Source organism: Lynx canadensis, chromosome D1, assembly GCF_007474595.2.
Source record: "Lynx canadensis isolate LIC74 chromosome D1, mLynCan4.pri.v2, whole genome shotgun sequence".
Classification (NCBI taxonomy): domain Eukaryota; kingdom Metazoa; phylum Chordata; class Mammalia; order Carnivora; family Felidae; genus Lynx; species Lynx canadensis.
Genome location: NC_044312.2, coordinates 16,774,324 through 16,785,537, shown reverse-complemented (window position 1 = coordinate 16,785,537; position 11,214 = coordinate 16,774,324). Strand labels below are relative to the sequence as shown.

Below are 11,214 nucleotides of genomic sequence, written 5' to 3'. Positions count from 1 at the left end.
TTAATAAAGGTACGTTGTATAAAAAGAAAAGTTTTAAAAACCATTTTATTATAACAGGAATATAACATATATCTACATCTATATGACCATATGTGTGATATATATACTTTATCTTAAAATAGAACGAAATTCTGGAACAACACAGCCCAACAGAAATTTCTGCCATGATGGAAATGTTTTATATTTTCACTGTCCAACATGGTAGCCATGAGCCACAATTGGCTGTCAGGAACTTGAAATGTAGCTAGCATGAGTAAGGAGCTGAATTTCTAATTCTATTTATTTTTAATTAGCTTAACTTTATTTAAATGGCACATGTTACTGTAGTGTATTAAACAGCACAAATATCTATAGCATTTTGAACACATTTAATTCACTCAACATTGAGTGAATTCAATAAACAAACGTGCTTCTCAAACACTAGTACCTATGTACATGATAACACTAATAGGTTTAAAAGTATAATGTAAACTAGACTCCAATAATAGTCACACAAAAATATAGAAAAAAAAAAATTTAAAGACCATACACGACCCAGATTTAAAAACTTAGAATATCTCACTACGGTATTTTCTCAAACGATTAGAAACAGTGGCCTAATGCATTGAACCCAGGAAACCAGAAGAACAAAATAAAGCAAAAGTACTAATAATTAGGAAAATGATGGCGATCACTTGGGTGGGGCATGAGGCTAGCTCTCCTTTAAATAGGACAGTCAGGAAGACATTTTCTGCCAACATCTACAGTTGAAAGTGAATGAATCATATGAATGAAAACCCAGAGACGTGACTTTGAATGAATACACAGAGACAGGTTTATCAATTATTGACATTTGGGGCCAGATAATTCTTTGCGGTGGGATGGTCCTGTCCATTGCAGGATGTTTAGCAGCAACTCTGGTCGCTCTCATCCCTGCCAGTAGCCCCTCCCCCTGCCCCAATTGTGACAACCAAAAGTATCTCCAGAAGTGGGCAAGTGTCGCTGGGGAGAGGAAGAAGAGGGAATAGCTCCAGGAGCGAACCACTTGTCTAGACAAACAGAGAGTAAATGCAAAGGCCCTGAGGTGGGACAAGACTTGCCAAACAGCCTGCCAAGTGCAGTGCTGGCAGGAAAGATGATGCTAGGTAAGGCAATGAGATGTGGGGCCTACACGCGCAATCCCTTGTAGGAATCTGGGTTTTATTCTAAGAGAAAGGACAAAACATGGAGCCACTGAAGGGTTTTAAAGAGGCGCAGGACGTGACCTGCTCCGTGTCTTTAAAAAGAGCGCTGATTTGGAGAATGGTCTGCAAGGTGGATTACTTAGTAGAGAGAATTGCATAGTGTTAACAGCCCCAGCTCTTACCTGTTGATGAGCTTCTCTGTGCCTCAGTTTCCTCATTTGTAAAATGGAGATAAGAATAGTACACATACCCTGTCAAAAACACAAGAAATAACAAGCGTTGACGAGGATGTGGAGAAAGAGGACCCCTCTTGCCCTGCTGGTGGGAATGCAAACTGGTGCAGCCACTCAGGAAAACAGTATGGAGGTTCCTGAAAAAAACTAAAAATAGAACTACCCTATGATCCCATAATTCCACCACTCGGTAGTTCCCAAGAAAATGAAAACACTAATTCAAAAAGATATATGCACCCCTATATTTGTTACAGCATTCTTTACAATATTCCAGATATGGAAGCAACCCAAGTGTCCAGCCATAGATAAATGGATGAAGAAGAGGATATACCGAATGGAATATTACTCAGCCATTAAAAAAGAATGAACTCTTGCCATTTGTAACAATATGAATGGAGCTAGAGAGTATTATGCTAAGTGATGTAAGTCCGTCAGAGAAAGACAAATACCATATGATGTAACTCATATGTGGAATTTAAGAAACAAAACAAACGAATAAACAAAGAAAAAAAGACACAGAAAAAACAGACAACAAACTGGTGGTTGCCAGAGGGAAGGCGGGTCGGGGTGGGTGAAATCGAAACAGGGGATTAAGAGCACGCTTACCTTGATGAGCGCTGAGAAATGTATAGAATGGCTGAATGGCTATATTGTACACCTGAAACTAAAATAATACCGTATGGTAACTATACTGGAATCGAATAATAGATAATTTCTTAAAAGCAAGTAAAATAATAAGAATAATAGTACACATACCCTGAGGGCGATTTTGAAGATCAAAAGGAACTAGAGTTTGGGCACCTGGGTGGCTCAGTCGGGTAAGTGTCCGACTTTTGGTTTTGGCTCAGGTCATCATCTCACAGTTCGTGAGTTCAAGCCCCACATCAGGCTCCAAGCTGGCAGCACTAAGCCTGCTTGAGATTCTCTCTCTCTCCCTCTCCCTCTCTCTCACTGTCTCAAAATAAATAAATAAACTTTTTTAAAAAAAGGGACTAGGGTTTATAATACACTTACAATGGTGCCCGGCACATGGCAAGTGCTTTGTAAGTCATTTACTCTTTATTATGACCGCATTAATCCAGATAGAAGGTGATATGAGCTTTGAGCGATGACAGTAAAAGTATTTCTGGGAAAGGGCTGCAGCTGTAGAGCACCATGGAGTTAAAAGATTTACTGAAAAGGCAAAAGCTTGAAGAGAAGTGGGCAAAAAAGAGCTCTGTGGGAGGTGGATGGGTGAGGCGAGTGGGCAGGGAGAGAAAGGAAGTAATCACGGACGACTTCGGGGGTTCCAGCTGGGCACTTGTGTAGATGGGGGGCCCCTTTATGCAGTGGGAAAGACTGGAGGTCAATTTAGGACATATTAGATTTGAAACATTCATGTGGATATTAATAGCTGATCAGTGGGTCAGAGCACAGGGAAGAGTCTGGACTGAAGATATAAGCCTGCTCATCATTTGCAAAAAGAAAACACTGGATGATTTAATTTACTTAGTAATAATATTTCAATGATTGCTTGTAATGGTACAGTTTGTAAATCACCTAAACAGCCACCAAGAGGGGACTGGTTAAATATATCGTAATAGGATCATAAATGAAATAGCATAGAACTGATAAAAGAATAAGTCAATTTTATATATCCTGATACAGAATAATCCACAAGAGACATTGTTCAGTAAAAAATAAATAAATAAATAAATAAGCAAGGTACACAACAAAAATATATCACAGACTGCATCTGTGTGCAGTTCTATGCCTCACCACAAAGAATAAATTTGCTAACACCATTATTTTCATGGATATTTCTGGAAGGATACACAAGTGCCAGCAATTGTAGCAATGGCTGGAGGGCACTAGTTGGAAATTTACTTTTTACTCCATGTTGTTTAGTATCATTGTATTTAAATTTTTTTCATGTTTCTTATTTTTTTAATTTATATTCTTTATGTATTATGTATCTATGTGTCTATACGATATATGACTATAGGCCATTCATAATCGGAAAGCAATGCACACTAACCTAAAAATTAAATTGGGCCCAAAATTTAAAAGTTAGATCTTTAATAAGTTGGATCTACTGGAAATGCCTTAGCTATAGAACAACACAGAAACTATAATGTTTATTATTTTTGAGAGACAGACAGACAGAGTGTGAGCAGGGGAGGGGCAGAGAGAGAGGGAGACAGAATCCGAAGCAGGCTCCAGGCTCTGAGCCGTCAGCACAGAGCCTGACGCAGGACTCAAACTCACAAACTGTGAGATCATGACCTGAGCCAAAGTCAGACACTTAACTGACTGAGCCACCCAGGCACCCCAGAAAGATTTTGTGCTAGGAGTCACCCCCACCCCCAGATCCATCCATTCCCATTCCTCCAATAGCTCCTGGAAGGATGAATGGACAACATCTGCCGGATTCTCACCTAGAGAAGCTGAAACACGTGCTTTCCTACACACCGCACTCTGGAAAAAGAACACCCATCGACATTTTCTGCCTTTCCTCCCTGCCAACGAGCAGCAGAAATGCCTCCAACATAAAGGAAATATTTCAGATTTTTTTCCTTTTCCCCATCTAAGTGTTGAACTTCCCTTCGCTTTGGGGTAGCCTGACCCAGAGTAGCTACAGGATGCTGCATTTGTACACAGCTCTATTGGCTGAAGCCAGCTGGCAAGGGGTGCTGGGTAATTGTCAGCCTCTTCAGAAGGAGTTAGGGATATTACGAGCTTGTAAATGAGGAGACAGCAGCTTGCTTACAAAGCGACTTTGCCCAAGATGGGTCCTGACTTTGAAAGGCTGAGATAGAAGTGGCCTCGGAGAACTGTGGGATCTCTGCCTCCCCTTTTTTGCCAAAAGCCAATAAAAAAATTTTTTTTAAAAAAGCTAACTCTGCTCACATTCCACGAGGATGAATCTTGTTTATCCCTAGGCCCAGCTGTACCTGCCAAAAAACTGCTAATTCGTTTTCCTTCTACTGGAGAGACTGAGTCAGGACTCGGGAGGGCTATTCTCGCCTCTCAGGCAGACCTTTCTGGCCCTCCCCTGACTCTGTGCAGATGGAGAAGAACTAAAGTTAGCCAAGCCAAAACCCTGAGGTGGAGCCCAAAGCCCAAGCAGCCCCAGAGTCCATGCTCTCAAGCATTTTTGCCAACGGCTGCAGCACAGGAGACATGCATGAGCAAGATTTTTTTTTTTTTGTAACGTTTATTATTGAGAGACAGAGGGACAGAGCGTGAGCAGGGGAGGGGCAGAGAGAGGAGGAGACACAGACTCTGAAGCAGGCTCCAGGCTCCAAGCTGTCAACACAGAGCCCGATGCGGGGCTCAAACTCCGCACAGCAAGATCATGACCTGAGCTGAAGTCGGACGCTCAACCGACTGAGCCACCCAGGTGCCCCACGCATGAGCAAGATCTTACCAGCAGGCACATCCTTGCCTCCAGGGGATGCTCTAGCCCCATTCTTTGGAAACCAGCAACTCACCTCTCCACGTGGCTCCGACCACCCTTGAGAGAAGAGGGAGCCACGGCAGTTATACTATCCTCACTTACAAGGTTTCTCTGCTTTACATCTCCAATCTCTTCCCACTCGCTCCCCCACCCATCACTACATTAACTAGGTCTTTTATGTTCTATATTCTGATGCTTCGACACCTGGGATGACTTCCCACCCCAGGGTTAGCCAATTCCTAGAGATGATACACCATTCACCCACGAGTGCACCTTTCAACTGCAAACAAGCCAATCTAATTTAACCCATCTAGTTTACCAATCTAACTTAGTTAACCAGTCGGATTTGATGGTGTCCACATTCTCAACCATCTCCTTATCAGGTTCTCACACTCCAAGCTACTAGCCTTCATCACAGGGCCAGGTACCAGCCAACTGGGGTCACCCCTGTGCCCCCAGAACCCACTACAATTATTCAAAGTAGCAATCCTAAACCTGTTTATCTTGCCTCACACATTCTTTCCCACGGAAACCCCCTTCTCCCTCCTCTGCCTCCTGATTCCCAGAGTGGCCCCCTGTGGATCGTGCATCCCTCCTCTTTGGATCTGCGGATATAACAAACTGCTTTTCAAGGGCAGTCATTTCCTGATCTGTTAGTCTTTACTTAACACGCTGAGCATTCCCTCACTGAAACGTGCCCATTTCTGTGGTGTGGCCCTCTCCTGGCTCTCCTGGCCTTCTGCCACTCCTTCTCACACTCCTTTGTTGCTATTCCTTAAATATCAGTGCTCCTTCAGATCCTGTCTCAGGTTCTGTTTTCTTTTAGGCCTGCAACCCTCCCTGGGTGCCCATTACCACCTGTTTGCCGACACCTGTCGGACATCCACCCTCCAGTCAGACCTCACTCCTCAACCCCAACTTGGACCTCTCCACATGTGTATCCCACGGGTACCTCAAGCTCAACTTGTCCGACACGAAATTCATGATCTTTTGCCCCAAAACTGCCTTGTCTCTTCCATCCTTCAGAAGAGCCGCACCAGAAACCTGGGAGTTCTTGCAATCCTCACCAAACACACCCAGGGAATGCCTATGTATTATGAGTTCTCCAAACCGAATCTCCCTCACCTGTCCTATTCTCCTCCATCCCCTCTTTCAAGCTCTCAGCCCCCTCAGCTAAGCTCCTATGCTCCCAGTTGCCCTCCACCCACTACTGTGCACCTTTCCAACCCCACACCATTGCCCTGACTTCCATTCACCTCTCCAAAGTGCAAGTCTCGGGGCGCCTGGGTGGCTCGGTCGGTTAAGTGTCCGACTTCGGCTCAGGTCATGATCTCGCGGTTTGTGAGTTCGAGCCTCGTGTCGGGCTCTGTGCTGACAGCTCGGAGCCTGGAGCCTGCTTCGGATTCTGTCTCCCTCTCTCTATATCCCTCCCCGACCAGTGCTCTGTCTCTCTGTCTCAGAAAGAAAGAAAGAAAGAAAGAAAGAAAGAAAGAAAGAAAGAAAGAAAGAAAGAAAGAAAGAAAGAAAGAAAGAAAGAAAGAAAGAAAGAAAGAAAGAAAGAAAGGAAGGAAGGAAGGAAGGAAGGAAGGAAGGAAGGAAGGAAGGAAGGAAGGAAGGAAGGAAGGAAGGAAGGAAAGTGCAAGTCTCATCACACTTCCACTCTGCTTTAGAGATTTCCATGGTTCTCCACTGCTTATTGGATAAAATCTAACATCTTTAGCCTTGCAGATCCAGTCTCTTGTGATCTGGCTCCTTTTCCTTCCCCAACCACATCTCAGGTACCACCCCTCCTCCCATCCCATGCTTGAGCCACACAGAACTTCAGAATATGCAGTTCCCCAGAAACACTTCCTTCCTCCATGACTTTGCTTCTGAGAATCCCTCTGTGGAGAGTGCCTTTCTTCTTCTTTCCAGAAAAACAACCACTGCTTTCTCCCAAACTCTCCTTGGAATCCCTCCTTTTTTTTCCCTTGTAGGCAGCACCTATAATACTTGATTGTTCTTATTTTTTATACTCATTCAAAAATATGTATTGAATAAATAAAATGTCAATAATGAAAAATAAAGAATCTTAAAAGCAGCAGGAGAAAAGCCGCTAGTTACATATAAAGGAAATCCCATAAAGCTATCAGCTTATTTCTCAGCAGAAACTTTACAGGCCCGAAGAGAGTGGCAGGATATATTCAAAGTGCTGAAAGGAAAAAACCTACAACCAAGAATACTCCACCTGTCAAGATTATCATTCAGAGTTGAAGGAGAGAGAAAGAGTGTCCCAGACAAACAAAAACTTAAAAAGATGACCCCACCAAACCACGCTTAAAAGAAATGTTAAAACGGGACACCTAGGTGGCTCAGTCAGTTAAGCATCCAACTTCGACTCAGGTCATGATGTTGCGGTCCATGAGTTTGAGCCCCGCGTTGGGCTCTGTGCTGACAGCTCAGAGCCTGGAGCCTGTTTCAGATTCTGTGTCTCCCTCTCTCTCTGACCCTCCCCCGTTCATGCTCTGTCTCTCTCTGTCTCAAAAATAAATAAACATTGGGGCGCCTGGGTGGCTCGGTCGGTTAAGCGTCCGACTCCGGCTCAGGTCATGATCTCACGGTCTGTGAGTTCGAGCCCCGCATCAGGCTCTGTGCTGACAGCTCAGAGCCTGGAGCCTGTTTCAGATTCTGTGTCTCCCTCTCTCTCTGCCCCTCCCCTGTTCACGCTCTGTCTCTCTCTATCTCAAAAATAAATAAACGTTAAAAAAATTTGTTTAAAAATAAATAAATAAATAAATAAACATTAAAAAAAAAGAAACGTTAAAAGGACTTCTTTAAGGAGAAGAAAAAAGGCCATAACTAAAAGAAAATTATGAAAGGAAAAAAATTCACTGACAAAAGTAAGCATATAGTAAAGGTAGTAGATCAATCACCTATAAAGCTGGTACAGAGGTTAAAAGACAAAAGTAGTGAAATAAATTATATCTACAACAATTAAAGGTACATAAAAATAAAAAGATATAAAATACGATGTCATATACATTGATACATCGAGTAAAAATGCAATGCTTTGAGAATGTATTTGAACTTAAATGATTGTCAATTTAAAATAGACTGCTATATACACAGGATATTATATACAAACCTCATGGTAACCACAAGCCAAAAACCTATAAAAGATACACAAAAAAACAGAGATAGAAATCTAAGCATAACACTAAAGAAACTCATCAAATCAGAATGGAGGAGAGCAAGAGAGAGAAGAGGTACAGAGAATTACAAACACACACACACACACACACACACACACAGAAAACAATTAACATAATGGCAATAAGTACATACCTATCAACAATTACTTTAAATACAAATGGACTAAATGTTCCAATCAAAAGACACAGGGTGACTGAATGGATTTAAAACAATAAGAGTCGTCTGTATGCTGCCTATAAGAGACTCACTTCAGGCCTTAAGATACATGTAGACTGAAAGTGAAGGGATGAGAAAAAGATATTCCATGTAAATGAAAGTGAAAAAAAAAGCTGGGGTAGCAACATTTATGTTAGACAAAACAGACCTTAAAACAAAAACTGTAGGGGCACCTGAGTGGCTCAGTCGGTTGAGCATCTGACTTCAACTCAGGTCATGATCTCACAGTTCACGAGTTCAAACCCTGTGTCAGGCTCTGTGCTGTCAGCTCAGCAAAAGCAGTTGTAAGTGGGAAGTTTACAGTGATATGGGTCTATCTCAAGAAATAAGAAAAATCTCAAATAAACAATCTAACCTTACACCTAAAGGAACTATAAAATGAACAACAAACAAAGTCCAAGGTTAGCAGAAAGAAGGAAATAATAAAGATCAGAGTAGAAATAAATAAAATAGAGACCAAAAAAAAAAATCAATGAAACTAAGAGCTGGATTTTTAAAAAGATAAACAAAATGGACTAACCTTTAACCAAACTCATCAAAAGAGAGAGAGAACTCAAATAAATAAAATCAGAAATGAAAGATAAATTTCAACTGATACCACATAAATACAAAGGACTATAAGAAACTACTATGAAAAGTTATACACCATCAAATTGGAAACCCAGAAGAAACAGATAAATTCCTAGAAGCTGTCTCCCAAGACTAAATCAGGAAAAAAGAGAAATTCCAAATTTCTATGAGCCCAGCATTACGTTAACACCAAAATCAAAGACAAGAAAGAAAGAAAGAAAGAAAGAAAGAAAGAAAGAAAGAAAGAAAGAAAGAAAGAAAAAGAAAGATAGGGAAAGGAAAAAGAAAAGAAGAAAAGAGGCCAATATTCCTGATGAACACACAGATGCAAAAATCCTTAACAAAATATTAGCAAACTGAATTCAACATTAAAAGGATGATTCACCACAATCATGTGGAACTTATTCCAGGGATTCAAGGATGGTTCAATAACCATAATCAATCAATATGATATACCCTATGAAGAAAATGAAGAATAAAAATCATATGATCATCTCAATAGATACAGAAAGAGCATTTAAAAAAAGTCAATATTCATTCATGATAAAAACTCTCAACAAAGTGGGTATAAAAGGAACATACCTTGGGGCACCTGGGTGGCTCAGTCGGTTAAGTGTATGACTTCGGCTCAGGTCATGATCTCATGGTTCATGAGTTCAATCTCCACATCGGGCTCCGTGCTGACAGCTCAGAGTCTGGAGCCTGCTTCAGATTATGCGTCTCCCTCTCTCTCTACCTCTCCCCCACTCACACACGACCCCCCCCCAAAAAATAAACAAACATTAAAAAAAATTTTTTTAAAGAAGGAACATACCTCAACTTAATAAAGGCCATGTATGACAAAATCACAGCTAACATCATACTCAGTGGTGAAAAGCTGAAAGCTTTTTCTCTAAGATCAAGAACAAGACAAGGACTTTGACTATTTGTATTCAACATAGTATTGGAAGTCCTAGTTATAGCAATCAGACAAGAAAAAGAAATAAAAGGCTTCCAAATTAGTAAGGAAGAAGTAAAACTGTCACTGTTTGCATACTGATACTGTATATAGAAAACCCTGAAGGCGCCACCAAAAAACAACAACAACAAAAAATCTGTTAGCACTAATAAACAAGTTCAGTAAAGCTGCAGGATACAAAATTAACATACAGAAATCTGTTGTGTCTCTACACACTAATAATGAACTAGCAGAAACAGAAATTAAGAAAACAATCCCATTTACAATTGCATCACAAAGAATAAATTATCTAGGAATAAACTTAACCGAGGAGGTGAAAGACCTATACTTCTGAAAACTGTAAGATACTGATGAAAGAAATTGAAGATGACACAAATAAATGGAAAGATATACCCTGTTCAGGAATTGAAAGAATTAATATTGTTAAAATGTTCATACGACCCAAAGCAATTTACAGATTCAACGTGATCTCTATCGGCGTTCGCTTCGGCAGCACATGTGCTAAAACTGGAACAATACAGAGAAAATTAGCATGGTCCCTGTGCAAGAATGACGTGCAATGCAATGCCTATCAAAACACCAGCAGTATTTTTCACAGAACTAGAACAAAAAACTCCTAAAATTTGTACAGAACCACAAAAGACCCTTGACTGGCCAAAGCAATATTGAGGAAGAAAGAACAAAGCTGGAGACATCACAATCTCAGATTTTGAACTTTACTACAAAGCTTTAGAAACCAAAACAGTACAGTACTGGCAGAAAAACAGATACATGAAAATGAAACGGCAACCTACTGAACGGGAGACATATTTGCAAATGATATATCTAATAAGGAATTAATATCTAAAACATATAAAGAATTCATACAACTCACCTCCAAAAACAAACAAAAACAATGTTATTTAAAAAATGGGCAGAGGAGCACCTGGGTGGCTCAGTCGGTTAAGCATCTGACTTGGGCTCAGGTCATGATCTCGCAGTTTGTGAGTTCAAGCCCCACATCGGGCTCTGTGCTGACAGCTCTAAGCCTGGAGCCTGCTCCGGATTCTGTGTCTCCCTCTCTCTCTGCCCCTCCCCTGCTCGCTCGCGCTCTCTCTCTCTCTCTCTCTCTCTCTCAAAAATAAATAAACATTAAATTTTTTTTAAATAAATAAAAAATGGGCAGAGAACCTGAATATTTTTCCAAACAAGATACATGATGGCCAAAAGACATACGAAAAAGACGTTCAACATCACTAACCATCAGGGAAATGCAAATCAAAACCACAATGAGATCACCCCCACACCAGTCAGCATGGCTAGATCAAAAAGACAAGAAATAACAAGTGTTGGTGAGCATGTGGAGAAAAGGGAAGCCTTGTGTGCTGTTGGTGGAAATGTAAATTGGCAGCCACTATGGGAAATAGTATACGGGATTCCTCAAAAACAGAACTACCATATGAT

At 41.0% G+C, this 11,214-nt stretch overlaps 1 pseudogene; it reads left to right on the top strand.

Annotated features, from left to right (window-relative positions):
• Window positions 1-10,250: 10,250 nt before the first annotated feature.
• LOC115526595 lies at window positions 10,251-10,364 on the top strand (annotated as a pseudogene).
• The last annotated feature ends 850 nt before the right edge of the window (window positions 10,365-11,214 follow it).